Raw genomic sequence first — 20122 nt, forward strand, 5'->3', positions numbered from 1 at the left:
TTGCAAACCCATTTTTAACTTTTAATATCATCCTGTTTTAAAAAAATCAATCAATGGGTAGTTTTCATGTTAATTAGGCTTCTTGATCTATTTTGTCCAGGAGTGAGCTTTGAGTTATTTCACTACATTTACTACTCTTTTATTTTTTTTATGCTTTTGTAGTGTTGCAGTAGCATAGATACGTATCTATTGGAAACACACTGCATGTGCATAAAATATACGTAAATGTGGTCCTTGGTTAATATCTACAGTGCGTTTACATTTATGATCATTGCCACCATCAATTTTTGGACGGTCCTTTTGGAATTCAATTTGTTATGCTTCTATTTACTCCTCAAAAAAACCCAAATTGAGGAAACCAGGAGCCGGAGATAGCATCCGTTATTAATTTTACTAAAGTCTTAATTAGACGGGCATCGTCTTGAAGTGATACACACTGCAAAGGGCTATCCATCTAATCTCTCATCTCAGACATGACACATCGTCCCTTTAACATTCTCCTCACAAGCATCGCCTGGCCTCCTGCCCCTTCTAAAGTGAAGCTTTGCAGCCTTTCATAACTCATTAGTAATTGAAAAAGCTGCTGTGATCCAACTGTGGCTTTCAAGTCTATCCAAATTTTACGACGTTGCCCATGTTTACTGCTTGACCTGACTTCTGCAGGGGCAGGAGATGCTCTTATTCATCAGTCATTTGATGGTTGCATCCTCATGCTGATCTTGCACAACTTTTAATGGTCATGGGTCTCTTCGCACCAAGGAACTAAAAGGTCTTGTAGTAGACTAGATCAACAAGTCGTCTTCATAGGAACTGATCATTAGCTCTTCATTGACCTATAGAGGTGAAAAGACCGAGCCTCGGCCATGCTCAGACCGTTTGAAGGAGGACGGAGGAGCCCCATTTTGGAGGTAGTTGTCCCTCCTAGTCAGGCTTTTCTTATGTGGATGTGTCCATCCTTGTGATAGATGCTGGGTCTGTGTGTCCAGGATGCTGCTGTCTTCACTAGATCTCATTTCTAAGCTTAGCTTCATTTGTCATGTGATGGTTGCATTCTCATGCTGATCTTGCACAACTTTTAATGGTCATGGGTCTCTTCACACCAAGGAACTAAAAGGTCTTGTAGTAGACTAGATCAACAAGTCGTCTTCAGAGGAACTGATCATTAGCTCTTCATTGACCTATAGAGGTGAAAAGACCGAGCCTCGGCCATGCTCAGACCGTTTGAAGGAGGACGGAGGAGCCCCATTTTGGAGGTAGTTGTCCCTCCTAGTCAGGCTTTTCTTATGTGGATGTGTCCATCCTTGTGATAGATGCTGGGTCTGTGTGTCCAGGATGCTGCTGTCTTCACTAGATCTCATTTCTAAGCTTAGCTTCATTTGTCATGTGATGGTTGCATTCTCATGCTGATCTTGCACAACTTTTAATGGTCATGTGTCTCTTCACACCAAGGAACTAAAAGGTCTTGTAGTAAACTAGATCAACATGTCGTCTTCATAAGAACTGATCATTAGCTCTTCATTGACCTACAGAGGTGAAAAGACCGAGCCTCGGCCATGCTCACACCGTTTGAAGGAGGACGGAGGAGCCCCATTCTGGAGGTAGTTGTCCCTCCTAGTCAGGCTTTTCTCATGTGGATGTGTCCATCCTTGTAGTAGATAGATGCTGGGTCTGTGTGTCCAGGATGCTGCTGTCTTCACTAGATCTCATTTCTAAGCTTAGCTTCATTCATGGATGTGATTCCCCTTCTACAGATCATGGCAGTCACTGATGATGCGAATTGTGTAATTCCTCCTCCTCCTCCCTGCAGAGCTGTGGGGGCAATGCTTACTCTCTACACTAATACACAGCCTATATCATTATCTCCCGCAAAGGTCCTTGTGTGTGTCCTCCTCCGTCTCTGCAGCCTGTGTGAGCTGCCCTCCTTGGATCCCCTCTCCACACTCTGATCTACCACTTACAACATGCTCCACCCCCTGCTCCTATCTCTATCACTACCTCTACCGACTACATTTTGCCTCCTTTGATAGATTGTAGCAAACTATCCGGACAGGAAAGTTGTGCTGCTGATGTATTTGGGAAAAGTCTAAAGGTATAGTCGTCACATGTGGCAAATTTGTTCCGTGCATGTGAATGTTATTGTTTCTGCAGCAGATGTATGGATTTCAGGGGCAACAAATGCAGCAAATCTGCCACATGTGAATTCACCCATACGTTGTGAGTGAATGAACTTGCGTTTCCTTTGCTTCAGCACTGCATGTGTTAAACTAGTCTGTGGTCTGACTGGTATAACCAGCAGAATATGCTGATCATACTCGCACATCACAAATAGCTGAACTAGGTAATTAGACCCGGACATGCCACTTCCGAGCAATTTGTGTGCTGAGCGGAGGGATCTGCTCTGTGGCCACAGAATCCTAGTTACTACTTATCATTTATGTGACCTTTATGGAAATGTCAGCATGCGTGTGCGTGTTATCGTACATGGCATGTCACACAGTACCTCCTATAGTGGTGTCTTGGGCTTCACGTCATCTCCTGCATCATCCTTGTAGAAGACGCGAGGAGAATTAGAAAGGGATTGTGTGTGGTTTTGTCTCAGTAGTCAACTATTTCCACGCTGCTTTGTTCCTTCGAGGGAGTCAAAGCTGTGAAGTCAAGACATCTACACGTTGCATCGATCACCACCTTTAAAATTAAGATGGCTGTGCATGTGTGGGGTCTGCTTGACAGTTCTTTGGGGGTGCGCTCTGGATTGGTTTAGTATATGTCTAGTCCTATGTTCCTGGGAGGTAATTGGCACCAGAGGTGTCTGGCAGTGGCATAACTTTTTTGCATAGGTGGCTTGTGTTAGCATCATGCAAGTACATGGGGGAGTTGGGGATCGCAGCTTAATTCTATCATATATAAAGTATGTGGCCAGGTTTTACAGTGTAATGCAAGATTTCGAAGAGACGGATTACAGTGGTCGGGGAATGAACCTTCACCCCTTTGAAAAATCTTCATTAATGTCTAGACCTTGGGTTGTCCAAATTGCTGAACATATCAGACATTTTTATTAGTAAGCCTATGATAAGCACTCCCCTCGCTCCCAAATAAAAAATAAATAAAAGTGTAGGCACCAGAAGCAGATTGGTTACCCTTCTCTTGGGATTAGTCAAGACCACTCTAGAATCCTACCCGTTTGGGTTTTGGGGCTCTCAGAGAGTAGGTTGTAATGTATCTACAGCTGCTTCTGACAGGAAACAGGTAGCTTCTCTACCCCCCCCGTGATCAGCTGTTTGGGAACCGTTTTAGGCCATGGGTAAATATAGTTTAAGAAGGCATCCATCTAATGTATGGCTGGGCCACTTTGATTGACTGGGAGCCACTCCTACTGAGAAGATCTTCATGCTAGCCTTTTCTTGATTGGTGGACCAGCCCACCCTCCTCTTTTATGCCCATATGCCAAACAAAATGCATGGACGTGGGTTTATTTAATGGAGGAACTCCTTTGCAACTGAAATGCCAATCACTGACAAACCATGGTTGGACCACTGGCAGAACGTGTTCCAGTTGAGAACGTTGCATTGAATTCCTTTCGACATCCTCCATGTTTGATGGCATCTACTAATCTTTCGTAAATATAATGGATCGTCGTCATGGTCTTCCCGACCTTCGATCTGTCCCCTCCCCCCGCTGTAATGTTCTCCGAGCAAAGTTCTTTCTATCGTAGCGCAGAGAATGAGACTTTGCTGTTTTTTTAGCTGATCTGGCCCGATCCTCCCCGTGCCCTAGAATCCTCCGCTAATGACATCCTAATTGTTGCCTTGACGATTATATCCTTACAAAGCATTAGCAGCGGTTTGTAATCCTGAACTCCATTATGAAGCTATTATGAATAATTAACTATACTGTAAAGAAACGCTTGATGTGGAAACCGCCAAGCGTGCTCTCACTGTAGCCGAACGAAAACCATATTTTTAATTTACGAGGGTTAGCGAGAGGCGTACGAGCTCCAGGACATCAAATCCTGCTGCATGGCAGAGTCCTCAGCACAGGAATCAACTGAACTATGACATTCATAATTATTAAGGGGGTCTGTCCGCATCCTGGGGTATTTGACGGAGACGTGCAAATTTTCTTTTAGTGCCAAAATGGCCGCCTTTGCTATAAACCAGCAGCTCTAGATACATAGAGACAAATATTCCATACTGCGCATGGCTGTTTATTGCTTTATGGTCCTCATCAGTCCAAGATATGGGAACCAAAGCTTTTGTTTAATAGGGATAGAAGAACATTGGAGGACCTCAACGTCTACAGACTAAATCCACCCTGTGTAGACACTTTAGGTTTGCGTCATTGACCTAAACCCCCTGCCCTTCATTTACACATCAGATCACGTTGGTAAAAGCCTTGAACTCAGACCGCCTCTGATTTCTACAACCAAAGAGTTTAGTATCCCCTTTGGTATGATCAGAGATTTCTATTTCTCATATCTATCTATCTATCTATCTATCTATCTATCTATCTATCTATCTATCTATCTATCGAAGAAAAATGGCAGCACCAGACAAAAGAAGGCAAGCTGAGGTTCAAACCCAATGGGACAAGACTATCGCCCAAATATACAAACATAGCAAAAAGGCAGCACACTCAAATGCAAAAAAGGAACTAAATTTTGTTCCTTTTTTCGCTATGTGTATCTATCTCATATCTATCTATATATATTTATCCATCTATCTATCTATCTATCTATCTATCTATCTCCTATATCTCTCTATTTATCTATCTCATATCTATCTATCTCCTATATCTCTCTATTTATCTATCTCATATCTATCTCTCTCTCATATCTATCTATTTATCTATCTCATATCTATCTATCGCATATCTATTTCATGCATGTTTGTTTATATTTATGTATTATTACTGTTATATTCCTGTGATATTATGTATATTCTGGATGATAGATTTTGCACCGGCAGACGCTCGGCGGCCTATTCTGGACACTATATCTGATGCTTGAACCTATCTTTCTCAGTCTGAAGTCATATTTTCGCCCTGATTCTTCACCTTCAGTTAGTAGCAATGAGATTTCTGAGCGGCGCCTGGAACCAGAATGTCCAATAAATGTAAATTCACAGCAGGAGCGAAACATGGCTTCCGGGTAAATGGCAGATTAAGGTATTAAGGTGGGCAGACACTGGGATGATGAGATGTAAATCCCTCTCGATGTCGTCAGTGGTTCAGGGCAGCTTCTTGGTCGGTAGTTCCATCCTATTGTACAAGACAATCGAATAATTGCCAGAAGCGTCTGTTGCTCTCATGTTAAACATGTAAAACCCGGCGTCTGCATCTGTCACATGTGCCGCAGCAGCTTTTCCCTCTGTAATCCGCTCACGTTATACCAGACGGGTTGTATTATGCTCCCTTGCACCACTTGTCAACATGGCTCTTTCAAACAAGATTTTCTAAAAAAAAATCTGCGCCAAATTAATGTTGGTGACAGAAACACCAGATTGATCATTTATGTAATCTCACGGAACTAGAGGACTGGTTATATCTCTATCGACTTTGCCATTTCTCCCCCTCTCATTCATTTGTATTGTCAGTCTCACTTTATGGCGACATACTGGAAGGCTGATGGGAAAATCATATGAAAGGAGAAAGAAACTAGAGCAGGTTTTAAAATGCCATCTGGGCTATAAGACAAAACATATATATTATTCTTACTATAATTTTTTTTTACAAATTAAAACCTTGGGGGGGGGGGGGGGAGTAACCTATTGACCTCTATGGGAGAGGCTCTGTGACATGAGCAGAGGTCAGTGTACAATGAATGGCAGAAAGAGAGCTGTAAACTATTAACTTCTTTAAGACAGTGTTGTGGGCTTAAATTGTGACCTGTACAGAAGTCATTGTGCAGGGAGGGGGAGTGGGTGAGCTGTGGCAGTCACCTATTCATGTACTGTGACTTGTGAGTAGGTCACAGTGCTAGGACGAGAAGGAGATGAGCTGTGACCATCACCTTTTAACTTCTTTGGGAGAGTGTTGTGGGCATACACTGTGACCTGTACACAGATGACTGTGCAGGGAGGGAGAGTGGGTGAGCTGTGGCAGTCACCTATTCATGCTCTGTGAAATGTGAGTAGGTCACTGTGCAGGGAGGGGAAAGAGGTGAGCTGTGACCATCACCTTTTAACCTATTTGAGAGAGTATTGCAGGCATGCACTGTGATCTGTACAGAGGTCATTGTGCAGAGAGGGGAAGTGGCTGAGCCGTGGTAGTCACCCATTCATACCAATGTGAGTAGGTCACTTTGCAAGGAGGGGAAGGAGGTGAGCTGTGACCATCACCTATTAACTTCTTTGGGAGAGTATTGTGGGCATACACTGTGCCCTGTATATAGGTCACTGTGCAGGGAGGAGGAGTGGGTGAGCTAGGACAGTCACCTGTTCGTGCTTTGTGACATATGAGTAGGTTACTGTGCAAGGAAGGTAAAGAGGTGATCTGTGACCATCACCTATTAATCTCTGTGGGAGAGTGTTTGTGGACATGAGATCATGTGGGCATACTCTGTGACCTGCACAGAGATCACTGTAGATGGAAGAGGTGATCTGTAACATTGTCTTATTTTCATATAGGTTTTATCTAGGGGCAGTTACTGTAGCTCGGCAGTGACCCTGACACTGTAGGATCAGCAGCGGCGGGCAGTTGGTTAGACCAACTTTTACCGGGGTCTCCCATGTTTTTGTGTGATTGCTGAACTGGGGCTCCTTCTCATCCTCATTCAGTTCCATAATGCACTTGCGGAAGGATGGACATTAGCAGCCCTTTAGACTCCTATAGGGTCTTGTCCACCAGTCGTGGTCTCTACAATTTCTGTAACTTTTTACCGTGAACATAAAATATTTTTAGTTCTTTTTGTACGAAAAACAAGATCTTAAGGTCTGTAGAGTTTGTAGTTGTTTGGCTTAAGGATCACAGTGTTCCCTGCTGGAAGAAAATCCGGTGTCAGAAGCGTTCTACGGTTGAGCGATAGTATCTGATAGGAATCTCATTACGCTGTATCATTTGCAGTGTGGCGGACGCTATAATGAATGGGTAACTTGCTCTTCTGTAATTTAATCAGTCTATGGATCTCACCCCTAAAGACAACTCTCATCCAGTGAAGCGTGGAATTATCCACTGACGTGAATTCCCCGGCCAGATTACTAGTTTCCTTGGCTCGGCCGGTGATACGTTTTCTGCATGTCCTTAAACACGCCAACATACCTTTAAATCCGGCACATCGCCTGATCGACACAACCTTCTGTGTGTGAGATATAATGTCTTTTCTCCTTCCTGAGGGGTAATAATCTAAACCTTTAGCTGTTAATTTTAGTGCCTGGTTGGAACGGTGAAAGAAATGGCATGAACGAAAAGATACCTGTGGAGTGATTGTAGGAAGAAAAAAAATCAGGATAGGTAGATAATAAAATGCTATATATGGCGAAATAAAGATTTGAGTGAAGCTGCTCAAGGGTCTATTTCTATAAAGGCAATTGTAATAATAGAAGTCTCTCTACAATCCTCCCAGGACCTTACAGCAATCTCACATTTTAGTAGTTCATTAAAACTGGAGTGTGGGAATCAGAAGCAACTACGGGTTGGCAGAGAGGAGGAGGGCAGAGTATCATCCAAGCCGTTCCCTCCATCAATATATTTAACATAACATTTCCTATATATAAATTCAGGGACAGCTGAACATATAGCAAATGGCCGAGCTGTGAACAGAGGGACCTCGCCCAGTTATGACACATGAGGATTCGGGAGCACAGCAACGTTTTTCAATTTGTGTGAGGATCTCTGTAACATCTTATGACTTTGTTGATGCTTGCCAGAAGAAGGCATCAGTGGATTCCATGAAACCCCAACTGATCTCTAGAATAGCCATATTACAGACCCACTGGTTGTGTTGGGGAGCAGCTCTCAGTAAAGCACTGTGGCCTCTTTCTTCTAGCGGTTTTTGGTACCGGAAAAGGTTTTAAAGGGATTCTGTCATCAGATTTTACCCCTATAACCTAAAGATATCCTCATGTCCGGACTAATAAGAAGAATCCTAAGCTGGCCTTATTAAACCTCACTGTGGCTCTATTTGTCCAAAAAACAGGTTTTTATAACCTGCCAATCACTTACTTAAGGTGCCCAAGGGGAGGTCCGTTAATACAGGGTGCCCGGCCGCACCCCTCGCCGTCCGGTGCCCAGCGCCGCCTTCCGTCTTCATCGCCGCCTTCCCTGTCTTCAGCGCTGCCTTCTACAGCTCAGCGCCGCCTCTGCAATCCTCCCGTCCTTTTGCCAGATCCCGCGCCTGCGCACTAGGCTCGGCCTGATGCGCCCGTGCGGACTCCTGGCAGCGGCTTCATTGAGCGAAGTGCGCATGCGCCGGCCTAATGCGCACTTCGCTCAACCCTAATATGACCTGCAGATTGGCTGAGCTTAGTGCGCAGGCGCGGGATCTGGCAGAGGGACGGGGAGGATTGCGGAGGCGGTGCTGAGCTGTAGAAGGCGGCGCTGAAGACAGGGAAGGCGGCGATAAAGACCGAAGGCGGCGCTGGGCACAGGACGGCGAGGGGTCTGGCCGGGCACCCTTAAGTAAGTGATTGGCAGGTTATAAAAACCTGTTTTTTGGACAAATAGAGCCACAGTGTAAGGCCAGCTTAGGATTCTTCATCAGACCCACAGTACTCATCAGACCCCAATCCTCATCAAACCTCAAATCAGACCCCTATTCCTCATCAGACCACAGATAAGTCCGCCATCAGACCCCCATTCCTTCTCAGACCTCAAATCAGACCCCCAGTACTCATCAGACCCCCAATCCTCATCAAACCTCCAATCAAACCCCTATTTCTCATCAGACCACAGAGAAGACCCCCATCTGACCCCTATTCCTCATCAGACTCTCTTGATATCTCAGATCAGACTCTCATTCCCCATCAGACCTCAGATCAGACCCCCAGTCCTCATTAGACCTCAGATCAGATGCCCAAATCAGACATTCATTCCTGATTAGACCTCAGAGCAGACCCTCATTCAGCCAAACAATTTTTAGAATAGAGAATAGGAAAACAACTTTGAATAATTGAATTAAACAAAAAAACAACATTCTCCTAATTATTTGATAATTTTTTTTAACCATTCCATGAGGTTTATCCATGCTCTGGCCACTCAGAAAGACCTGGTTCTTGGACTACATGGTCAAATCCAATAAAAAATGGGCTATAGAAACTGGTTCCAAAAAATTCAGGAGCATCAGGTAACCCGACTGAATTATTTTTTTAAATGTTAAAAAGTTCTTGCTCCAAACAGTTCATCTCATGGTAGCTGAGAAAAAAATCTATCTGGAGCCAAAGGTTAAACCATCTTAGTTATTTTACTTAATTTGTATAAACTGTAGCTCTTATTTCTCCAGACAGGATGCCGTATCTCCTTCCATGGAGTCATTTTGAGAAGTCTCTGGGGAAGGGAGCAGCTAATGGTTTCATAATCACACGATTAATTGAGAACACTGAGTTAATTATTTATAAGTGACAACGAGGTTTATTTAAAGTTTGCTGCACGAATACAACACAGAAATGTCTATAATTAAGAAAAACTGCGGCTGCGGAACATGTTAGATATTTCCTGCTGCTCTTCTCCTAAATGAAAATCCGTAAAAGTCCGGGGCCGACATAAGGAATTTCTTAAGCCAGTCTAAGTGAGGAGATAGTTGAGGTGGTTTTTGCCAGGGTTATTAAAAAGGCCCCATTGGTGCATTTTGGACTATCTTATGAAATCTTTGCCTGCCTAGCTTTCTGATAAATCTTTCTAAAAATTTAGGACCATGACCACTTTTCTCAGCACTTTTCAAATCTAAACAACTGTAAAAGTTGCAGTTTACTGCACAAAACTGGGGCATGTAATGGCGTAAGCTGCTTAGTAAATGCAGACCATTAACTTTTTTTAGGCATCGTCTCATCAAGACTGAGGTCAGCGATCGTCTCATCAAGTCTGAGGTCAACGATCAGCTGATCGCCACTGGGCCAGCTTCAGAAATTAAGACCTGCTTCTGCTGCAGCGGCCACTGCAGGAAAAATGTGGAATTACATGAGTTATTAAGCTGGATATAGCGTGTTCATCCCATAGCAAGATTCACTCTAGAGATGAGTCCTGAGATGGGGAACACCCTCTGTGATGTCCATATGTCCTAATAGTCCTTTGGGATAGGGGTTGTCTTGAAGAGACACTCCATTTAACTTAACATACATGCAGTGAATTCTCTATGACGAATCCCCCACCCTCCAAGTTACATTGAAAAGTGATCATCTTGTGGGTTGGTCGTCTCAAAGAAATTGGCCAGTTTAATCATGATATCTGGTCTGGATAAGTGGATGATCTTCTGAAACCGGTGGACCTTTGGAGACGTTTCACTTTACTTGACTGTTTTCTTTGTAATGTTGCCGTGCCTGTCCGTAGGTTGCGTGTGGTATTGCACTTCAATGGAGCTGACCTGCGATACCAGACAGAACCCATTGACATGGGTGGCACCGTAGAAGATAGCGGCCATGTTTTTCTAATAATTTTATGCAACATACTCTCTTGCTATTCCACAAAAAGTAGGTCTCCACTTCCAGTCGTCTTCTGGTTCTAGAGCTTTATGTGAATGGTACTAGGACCACTGGATGATGTGGTCATGGGACAAGGTCTACTGGGCATGGCTAGTGGTAAATCACATGGTCGCTTGAGCCGTTCTTGCTCCACCCACTCGGAACTCAACCTTCATCAGCATGGGGGAAAGAGCCCTAATCGCTTACTGTGTTCTAGATTTTTATAAGTTGTAAAAAGTAGCAGTAATCATTACACCCATCCGCTGCTATTGCAGTTTTTTCATTTTGTTTTTCGTCATTACCATTCCAGAGCCGCATACTGATTGTTTCATTGAGTTTATTTGTCTGAAAGGCAATTAAATATGTATGATTCCAATAATCTCCGCACTGTCAGGGAATAGTCTGCAGCCTGACGCGCATCCGGGCTCCCACCCAGCCACGTTCTATAATCTAGAAATAATATTGTTTTTTTGCTGATCAAGTCTCCCATTGTTTGCATTATTAAAGAGTCCTGTCCCTGCTCCTAGTCCTCACAGCACTTTTTATATCAATGTTTTGATTCAATTTTTCTTATAATAATCTTTTATTACCGTATGTGTCCCAACATGTCATGAAAATTTGTATCTCGGTGCTAACTATTGAAGCTTCTTTTTTAACCCGTGTGCCATTGTTCTAGGTGTAAACGTGCCTTTGTGCTAGATCAGTGTCTCCAAATACTGTCAGTGCATTTGTCATTATGACAGGTGTTCACTCTATTTGAATTGCATAAAACGTGAATGGTTATTGACACTTGATGATCAGAGCTGACAAACAGTTCTAGATCCAATCTCAGAGCCACCTGATATGCGGGGCAGCTTTCTTTTCAGTGTCAACTCTTACCTTGGTGTGATAATTTCTAAATCTGTGGTTGAACGTATCATACTACTTAGTCCTGTGTTCATTGTTCTAGATCACCATGTATCACTATACCTTTGTATTAAATAAGCATGTGTCCTTGTTCTAGATCACCAACTTGCCTATTATCCTAGGAGAGCAAGCCCAAATACCAATGGGCAATTTTATTACAGGAGACAACACATAATATGCCATTCTTCTAAACCAGGGTTTCTCAATGATTCCCAGCCAAATATCCTCTAACAAATTACATAGCGTCACCTCTAAGTTATGGCTTAAGGACACTGCAGTACACTTGATGACCTAGAACATAGTCACACCTATTGTCACAGAACTCATATACTTGGTAGTCTAGATGATTTAAACTTTGACACATGATGACCTAAAACCTACAGACTTGGTCTGGACCCGTTGAGATACATCTAGTGTCGAAATGTAATTTTTCTAGTTCACCAAGTATCTTTGGGACCTGAAGCGTCCGTGTTACTAGGGTCATCAAGTATCAGTGTGACTATGTTCTGGGTCAGGGGTCAGCAGCCTCTGGCACTCCAGCTGTTGTGAAACTACAACTCCCAGCATGCTCAACTCACTTCATTGTGAGTTCTGAAAACAGCCAAGCAAGTGTTTATGATGGGAGTCATAGTTTCACCACACCTGGAGTGCAAAAGGTTGCTGATCCCTGTTCTAGGTCATTAAGTTTTGGAATGCACTTGACCTTACAAACCAATGGGGTTAATTGTATCATTGGTGTAGGTCACTAGATATCTGAACCCATGTTCCAAAAATAAGTTTAGTGTATGTTTATGAATCAGTGGAGTACAAGAAGAGGTTCTGAGAACAGATTTTACTAAATGGATCATACCAGATCACATCTTCTGCAAAACTGGAAGCCATGATGCCGGTGTGAACACCCTCTGTCTGGGTATACATTAGTCCTCCCCAGACCTAAACAGAGAAGGTTGTTGGTTAGTCAGGACATTGTGTCTAGGTGAACATTTGAGGCACTTGTACCATATTTCATGTCATGAAGGATGGGGTATTAACAACATATTTTGCATAATTTATGTGTTATGTTAATGAACTCAAGATGGCGCCATATGCAAAGTATTTGCAGCAAGGATGGATATCACAAGAAGGTTGATACATTTTCTTGGTTTCTTAGATATTTTGCGTGTGATGTAATTCTTACATTTAAAATCTAAAAATAAGGCAGGGAAGAGTCTGGTGTTGTCAGACCACTGGCTGTTTGGAAGATTAACGTGCATTGGTCTTAAGATTTTCCAGTCCTTTCCTTATACATCTCCATCACCTGGAAGCACATTTTTTCACTTTTGCTTTCGTATGAAGTAAATCCTTACCTTTTGACATTAATTAGTATGTTACGGATATGACAACCACTGCCATTGATCTCTTTATTGGTGGGGGTCATGTTGGTGAGACTTTAAAGTTTAGGTTGGACTTTGGAGATTTTGCTTGGGAGCTAAATGGAGCTAATGAATACACTCCTCAACTTCGGAATTGCAACACCAAGATGGGAAAGTCATGGAATTATGGAAATCACAGGATCGATAGGCATGGTAATGATATGCAAATGATAAAAAGTGGAAACCAAATATTCAAAACAACTTAATTTATTCTGTATCTAGTATGAACACCACTTGCAGAAATACACAAACTTGCACCCCTTGCCATGCTATCAATGAGGTCATCAATGGTTGTCTGAGGAATATTCTGCCACGCTGAATGCACTTAGGCACTCAAATCATTAACATCCACTGCTGGCAGATCCTTTTGCAATTGTCTATCAGTAAGATCACAGATGTGCTCAATGGGAGCCAAGTCTGGAGGTGCTGCAGGTCATGGTAGCATGTTTAGGCCACGCAGGCTGCTCACAGTAGCACACGTAACATGCGTCCTGGCAATGCCCTGTTGAAAAGGGACTCCTGGGACACTTTGGAGACCAAATAAATAAATCACCAAGCTGTTAGTGGACCTGAAAGAAGAGTAGAGGGGTCTGGCTACTGTACATTATGCCACCTTACACAATAATCCAGGGAGTAGGACTGGTGTGATGTTCCCTCTTCATGGCATGGTCTCCACACCAATCTCCAGCTTTCATTGTATCTGATACAAAAGAGGGACTGAAGAGAATAGACCTCCATTGCTGTCTTCTTGTGCCTCATGATAGTCTTTAAAAGTGGTGGAGTGAGGTCAGTGGAACACCTGTAGCTGGACATCTGTCTCAATGTCTGATGGTTTCCTTCTGATTGTTTGTGTAGACACTGGTTGCTGCACTAGGCATGGGAAGTGACCTCCATTTTCCCTTGCAGTACAGAATGGATCACTGTGTACAATTCTTCTAATCAGACCTCTTGCTGTCATTCCATTATTCTCCCAATCTACGTAACATGCAGAGTTGAACTGCACTGACATCTTGTCCTAGGTACGTAGCGATCTGCCGGAGTTAATAAAGCAAGGTCTCTCAGGTCAAGGATTTTGTCCCTCTCTGTTTGTGCCAAGTCTCTATAACTAGCATGTCGATTAACCGGCGACACCACACAATCATCCCATATGACTTAATCTGATTTTTGAGGTTTCATGTGGCTAAAAAAACTTTGATTGGTGCTAGGTGCTTAAAAATTTCATCATCTGCAGATCTTAGTGACCCCGCTACTTCTTCAATTTGCATAAACTTACAGCTTGTCCTTCTTGGTGTTGCTATTTCAATGTTGAGGCTTTTATAATGGAATCTCTTTCAGATGTCCACCAAAACTGCAGATCCAGATCTTCTTCTAGTTCCGTAATCTTTTCAAAGAAGATTCCATTGACCTTTAGACACTAGGGCATTGCAAATAGATCTGGTGTAGTATTCTCCCATAAGGGACTTTTTGAAATACTTTATTGTGCTTTATTGTTGTATCATGTAGATTGTTATAAAACTAGACATTTCATGCCATGGTTCTCGTGACGAAGTAAGGTAACATCAAGAAAGTCAATATTCCCTTCAGTATTCCCCATGCTTTGAATGAAAAGCGTGAAGAGGCTATGGTAGTCTATGTCATTCCACCTTGTAGATTAGATAAACTTGGTCAAAGGGATAACCTGGGCAAAAATTCCCACAGAAGTTGTCCTCACATATAGTAAGATCCGTTGGTGTCTTAGCCTTTTGGCATGTATAGGTTTTGGACTGTGGTTGTCAAGACACCACTAGGAAACTCTATGGAAACAGCTCACTTCTCAAGTTAATGGTGAGTCATGTAAGTTCATGACAACTGCTGTAGCAGGAAGCCACTCATGGATGATGCCTTGATCTCTAGGGACCTCATAACTGGGAATTTTGGAGGTGGGGTGAATGTCTCCACTCCAGACATAAGTTGGGCTTTTGTCCGGAGAATATCTTTTATGGAGCTGACTTGATTCAGAGTCTAGCTCTTCCATGCACCTCAGCCTTTCAGGGTGGACCACGCCCCTCAGTGCACTGAAGCCTTCGTTGGCATTAAGAATAAAAGTAGTCTTTTCTCGTGAATCCTGTAATCAATTTTCACACAACAGTTATCATTTTAATTAGCAGAATCAACCCTGCCAGACACTGTGCCTGATTTAACAGGACTAATTCTACTGAAATGGGCTTTCTAAAGAGATGGTCTTGTGGAGAGGCTTCATTATATAATGTCTATAGGTTCTTCAAAGCGAGACATCCCATATCTGGTGCATGGTATCATCATATGTCTCATAATTAATGAAGGTGGTTGGTTGTTGGGTCTGTTTATGGCATTTTCAACCAAAGCCTAAGAGGCTTTTCCTCTTGGCTGTGTATATATATATATGTGTGTACGTATAGATATATACATACAGAACCTCCATAATTACCTTCTATCTGTCCCAGTATTCTTCCTCACCTCTTTCGGGTCGATTGCAAGTCTCTTTTGGTTGCAGGCTATCCATCAGTGTAACTAGACATCTCCATGTGTCCCAATAGTTTATAAATAGCAAGATTCCACTCCGGAGCCGTTTCTGTCTGTCATTGATACTCTCATCATCCCCATGGAAACTGAGGTGAAAAAAAAAAAAGTCGAATTTACTTACCCTGGAAAGACAAACAGATTGAGTTCTATTTTTGGCAATTATGCAAACAGCAGCCCAAAAAAAAAAAGGTTGTCTAATCTCTGAAGAGAGGTCTTCCACGCCTCGAATCTGACAGCCCGTTGCTTCCGAGAGCCGGGCAGATATTAAATGATCAAATTAAATTGTTGCACATATTGGAACCGTATTGTATCCATAAATGCTAAAGCTAATTTGATATCCTTGTACGTGCCGGGCATGGTGGTGGAACGCTGCTCTCCAAGCCGCTTTTATTACTGCATTACATAGACTTTGCAATAAAATAACTCAAGTAAATGGGTTGGCGAATTAGGAAATACGAAGTGATTGACGTCTAAATTGCAGCTATAATTAACAGCCACTGGCGCAACGTAAATACTTTAGAAAACTGCTTGAGCGTAAAGCAGAGATGCTTGTAGTGGAAGATCTGATGGTTTTGAGTAGCTTTGTAGAGTGTTGGAGGGGTCTGTTGGACAGTAGGAGTCAGAAGGTCCATGTATTATGGGGTACAGCATGGCCTATACTTTATCAGACTCAATAGGATGTCTAGTGGCGGACCTGGAACTTAAAGTGGCCCTGGAAAAAATACTAAAAGTGGCCCTGTTTTGTCGTCGGGTCCAAATTGATGGAAGGCAAGGTCAACACATGTAGGCAGGGCCAGCAATACCATATTGTGGCACATTATACCACCCGAACAAAGCAAAATACCTCAGTCCATCGCAAAATATTGCCAGCGGCAAAAAATACATCTCCCAAAACCTCCACTGGCTGGCCGTGAGGAGGACTCCTGGGCATCGGCCCACCGGGAAATTTCCCTGTAAGATCTATGGCCAATCCGCCCCTGAGGACTTCATTGGAAGGACATTTCGTTATGTCTCAATATTGTGATCACCTCATTGTGTTGACCGCATTGGCTGTGCTGTACGTCTCATATGGAATTGAGGTTTGTTTGTACAGTGATGTCTCTTGCAGTGGACTCCGTAGGTTGACTAGGGAAGATATCTTGGGTCCATAAAGCAGTGGAATGGATTTGTTTAAAGACTTGACAATAGGGTCATTAAGTTGTGTTGACAGGTTTGGCTCTATAGGGAATTGAGGTTTGTCGGTACAGTGCTGTTTAGTGGGATGTCTATGGAAGACCTCGTAGACATCTTGGGTCCATAAACAGTGCAGTGGATTTGTGTAAAAACTTGACAATGGGTTTATCGCATTGTGTTGACTGGTTTTGCTTTACTGTAGGACTCATACGGAATTGTGGTTTGTTTGTACAGAGGAGGCTGCTTAATGGATGCAATGGGATGTCTTTGGAAGACCTCGTAGACATCTTGGGTCCGTAAAACAGTGGAAGAGATTTGTGTAAAAAGTCGACAATGGGGTTATCCCATTGTGATGTCTGGTTTGACTCTACTGTAGATCTCATTGGGAATTGAGGTTTGTTTGTACAGAGTAGTCTGCTTAGTGGACGTAATGGGATGTCTATGGAAGACCTCGTAGACGTTTTGGGTCCATAAAACATTAGACTGGATTTAAGTAAAAACTTAACAATTGGGTCATCACATTATGTTGTCTGGTTTGACTCTACTGTAGGTCTCATAGGGAATTGAGGTTTGTACAGAGCAGTCTGCTGAGTGGACGCAGTGGGATGTCTATGGAAGATCTCATAGACATCTTGGGTCCATAAAGCAGTGGAGGAGATTTATTTAAAGACTTGAAATCACATTGGGTTGATCATAGAAATTAGTGGTGGCGATCATTCTGTTATGAAAGGGGAAGGGTTAAAGTGGTTTCCGGGCTACATATAATGACCTATCCTCAGGATCCGACCCCGCCACCGATCAGCTGTTCCCTGCAGTCGTCGGTGTCGAAAGTAACACTTGGAATGGAGTCGGAAGCAGTGTAGTGGTCATGCCAGGGTACTACAGGTTGCCCATTCCCATACATTTGGACCTTGCTGATTTGGACTATTTAGTAGATTTCAGCTGAACATAAAATAGCATTTTTGTGCATTAATGTACTCTGTGTCCTTCACAAGATTCATCCATCCTCCAGAGATATTCATACACTATAGCAGATAAACCAGGTGAAAACATTGCTGTGCTGCCATTGCAGCCGCGTGCCAGGCCTGAGCTGCCGGGGAACGAGCGATGATGTAATCGACTGAGTTTTCATTTATTAATGTGTATCAGTGTAACATATGGCGCGCTGCATCTCTCTGAGGTACACTGCGTGGTGGTGCGGGATTTTATGCTTAAACAGAATTTGCAACCAAATCTCTTGGGTTCAGACTGCAAGCTGGAGAGGCCTGTGTGTGCAGTGAGATGACGTCATCAGTGCCTGATTATACAGGAGGAAAAGAAAAAAGAAAAACACTTTTCCATGTTTTATGTCTATTTCTCATCTATATCTATCTATTTTCTTTTATCTGTATCTGTCTGTCCGTCTACATATTTATCTACCTGTTGTTTGTGCACCAATTCCCTTCCAAAATGAATTGTTTTGTAATACTGGACAACGTATGAACATAGGCACATGTGCAGGTGGCAGCATATACTATGTATTTCACTTGTGTACATACATTACATATCCTGTACTGATCCTGAGTTACATACTGTATTGTACTCCAGAGCTGCACTCACTATTCTGCTGGTGCAGTCACTATGTACATACATTACATTACTTATTCTGTACTGATCCTGAGTTACATCCTGTATTATACTCCAGAGCTGCACTCACTATTCTGCTGGTGCAGTCACTGTGTACATACATTACTTATCCTGTACTGATCCTGAGTGACATCCTGTATTATATTCCAGAGCTGCACTCACTATTCTGCTGGTGCAGTCACTGTGTACATACATTACTTATCCTGTACTGATCCTGAGTGACATCCTGTATTATACTCCAGAGCTGCACTCACTATTCTGCTGGTGCAGTCACTGTGTACATACATTACTTATTCTGTACTGATCCTGAGTTACATCCTGCATTATACTCCAGAGCTGCACTCACTATTCTGCTGGTGCAGTCACTGTGTACATACATTACTTATCCTGTACTGATCCTGAGTGACATCCTGTATTATACTCCAGAGCTGCACTCACTATTCTGCTGGTGCAGTTACTGTGTACATACATTACATTACTTATCCTGTACTGATCCTGAGTTACATCTTTCATTATACTCCAGAGCTGCACTCACTATTCTGCTGGTGCAGTCACTGTGTACATACATTACATTACTTATCCTGTACTGATCCTGAGTGACATCCTGCATTATACTCCAGAGCTGCACTCACTACTCTGCTGGCACATACATACATTACATTTCCTGTACTGATTCTCAGTTACAGGGCGTGCATACATTTTTCTTCTGGTTGTTATTGGACACAGACAGCAGTCTTGTTTCTCACCTCATCTTCTAGAATTCTGGGAGATTCCTACAACAGATCTTTGATCTTTCCGCTTCAGAAACTGACATGTTGTAGACTTAGGCTACTTTCACACTAACGGCAGGAAGGATCTGACAGGCTGTTCTCCCTGTCGGATCCGTCCTGCCGCTATTTTGCCGTGCCATCGGACCGCCGCTCCGTCCCCATTGACTATAATGGGGACGGGGCGGAGCTGTGGCGCAGCACGACAGTGCATGGCAGTGTCCAACTTTTTAGTCCGGCGGCCTCTCACCGCGCACTGCCGTGCTGCGCCGGAGCGCCGCCCCGTCCCCATTATAGTCAATGGGGACGGAGCGGCGGTCCGGTGGCACGGCGAAATAGAGGCAGGACTGATCCGACAGGGTAAACAGCCTGTCGGATCCGTCCTGCTGCTAGTGTGAAAGTAGCCTTAGAAACTGAAAAGCATATACATTTTTGTGTAGATGAGATGGTCTATAATCCGCTGTGTAATGTAACCTGTGCTACAGATTTTCTGTGGGCAAATCCATGTGGAAAATCTGCAGCATTTCCTCTACGTGATGATGTCCCCCACAAGTTCTACCCGTGTAACAGACCAATACGACAACACTGGAAACAGAGCAATTTGGAGATCTTTCTTCCAGCTGTGTAAATGCAGAGTAAGTAGTGGTCCTGATCTGAGCGATCCATGGTGAAGACCCCCTGGGGCCATCTCTCTACAGAGACCCTTCAGACTGAATTGCTGCAGTTGAGAAGATATGGAAACAACGTATGTGCAACATCCCTACAAGTCTCCAGATGGAAGCCACTGATCCGGTAAATGATCCTTTGCTTTAATTTGGCTTAAAATGAACACAATAAAAATGGTATGGAGGAAACGTCTGTTTCATTCCGGCTGTGGACTGGAGCTTGTGTAACCCAACATCCTTTGTATCTGTTCTATAGATGATGTTCCGTGGAAAAAGGAGACAATTGATAGATCCAGTAAAGAGAGAACCAGAAATTTTTTGCTGAATTTACTGCTTTGGTTAAAGGGGTCGTCTTGCTTATACTTTGTGTTTCAGTTCCTCTCCATTGTGAGTGTGAACACTCTTCATAGATATCTACTTACTGT

At 43.1% G+C, this 20122-nt stretch overlaps 1 protein-coding gene across 1 annotated transcript in view; it reads left to right on the plus strand.

Moving 5' to 3' along the window:
* Nucleotides 1–20122, plus strand: part of TRAPPC9 (trafficking protein particle complex subunit 9) — a 516382-nt gene that overhangs the window by 262170 nt on the left and 234090 nt on the right. The gene's annotated exons all lie outside the window — the stretch shown is intronic.

This window comes from Bufo bufo, chromosome 5 (genome assembly GCF_905171765.1).
Source record: "Bufo bufo chromosome 5, aBufBuf1.1, whole genome shotgun sequence".
NCBI classification, from domain to species: domain Eukaryota; kingdom Metazoa; phylum Chordata; class Amphibia; order Anura; family Bufonidae; genus Bufo; species Bufo bufo.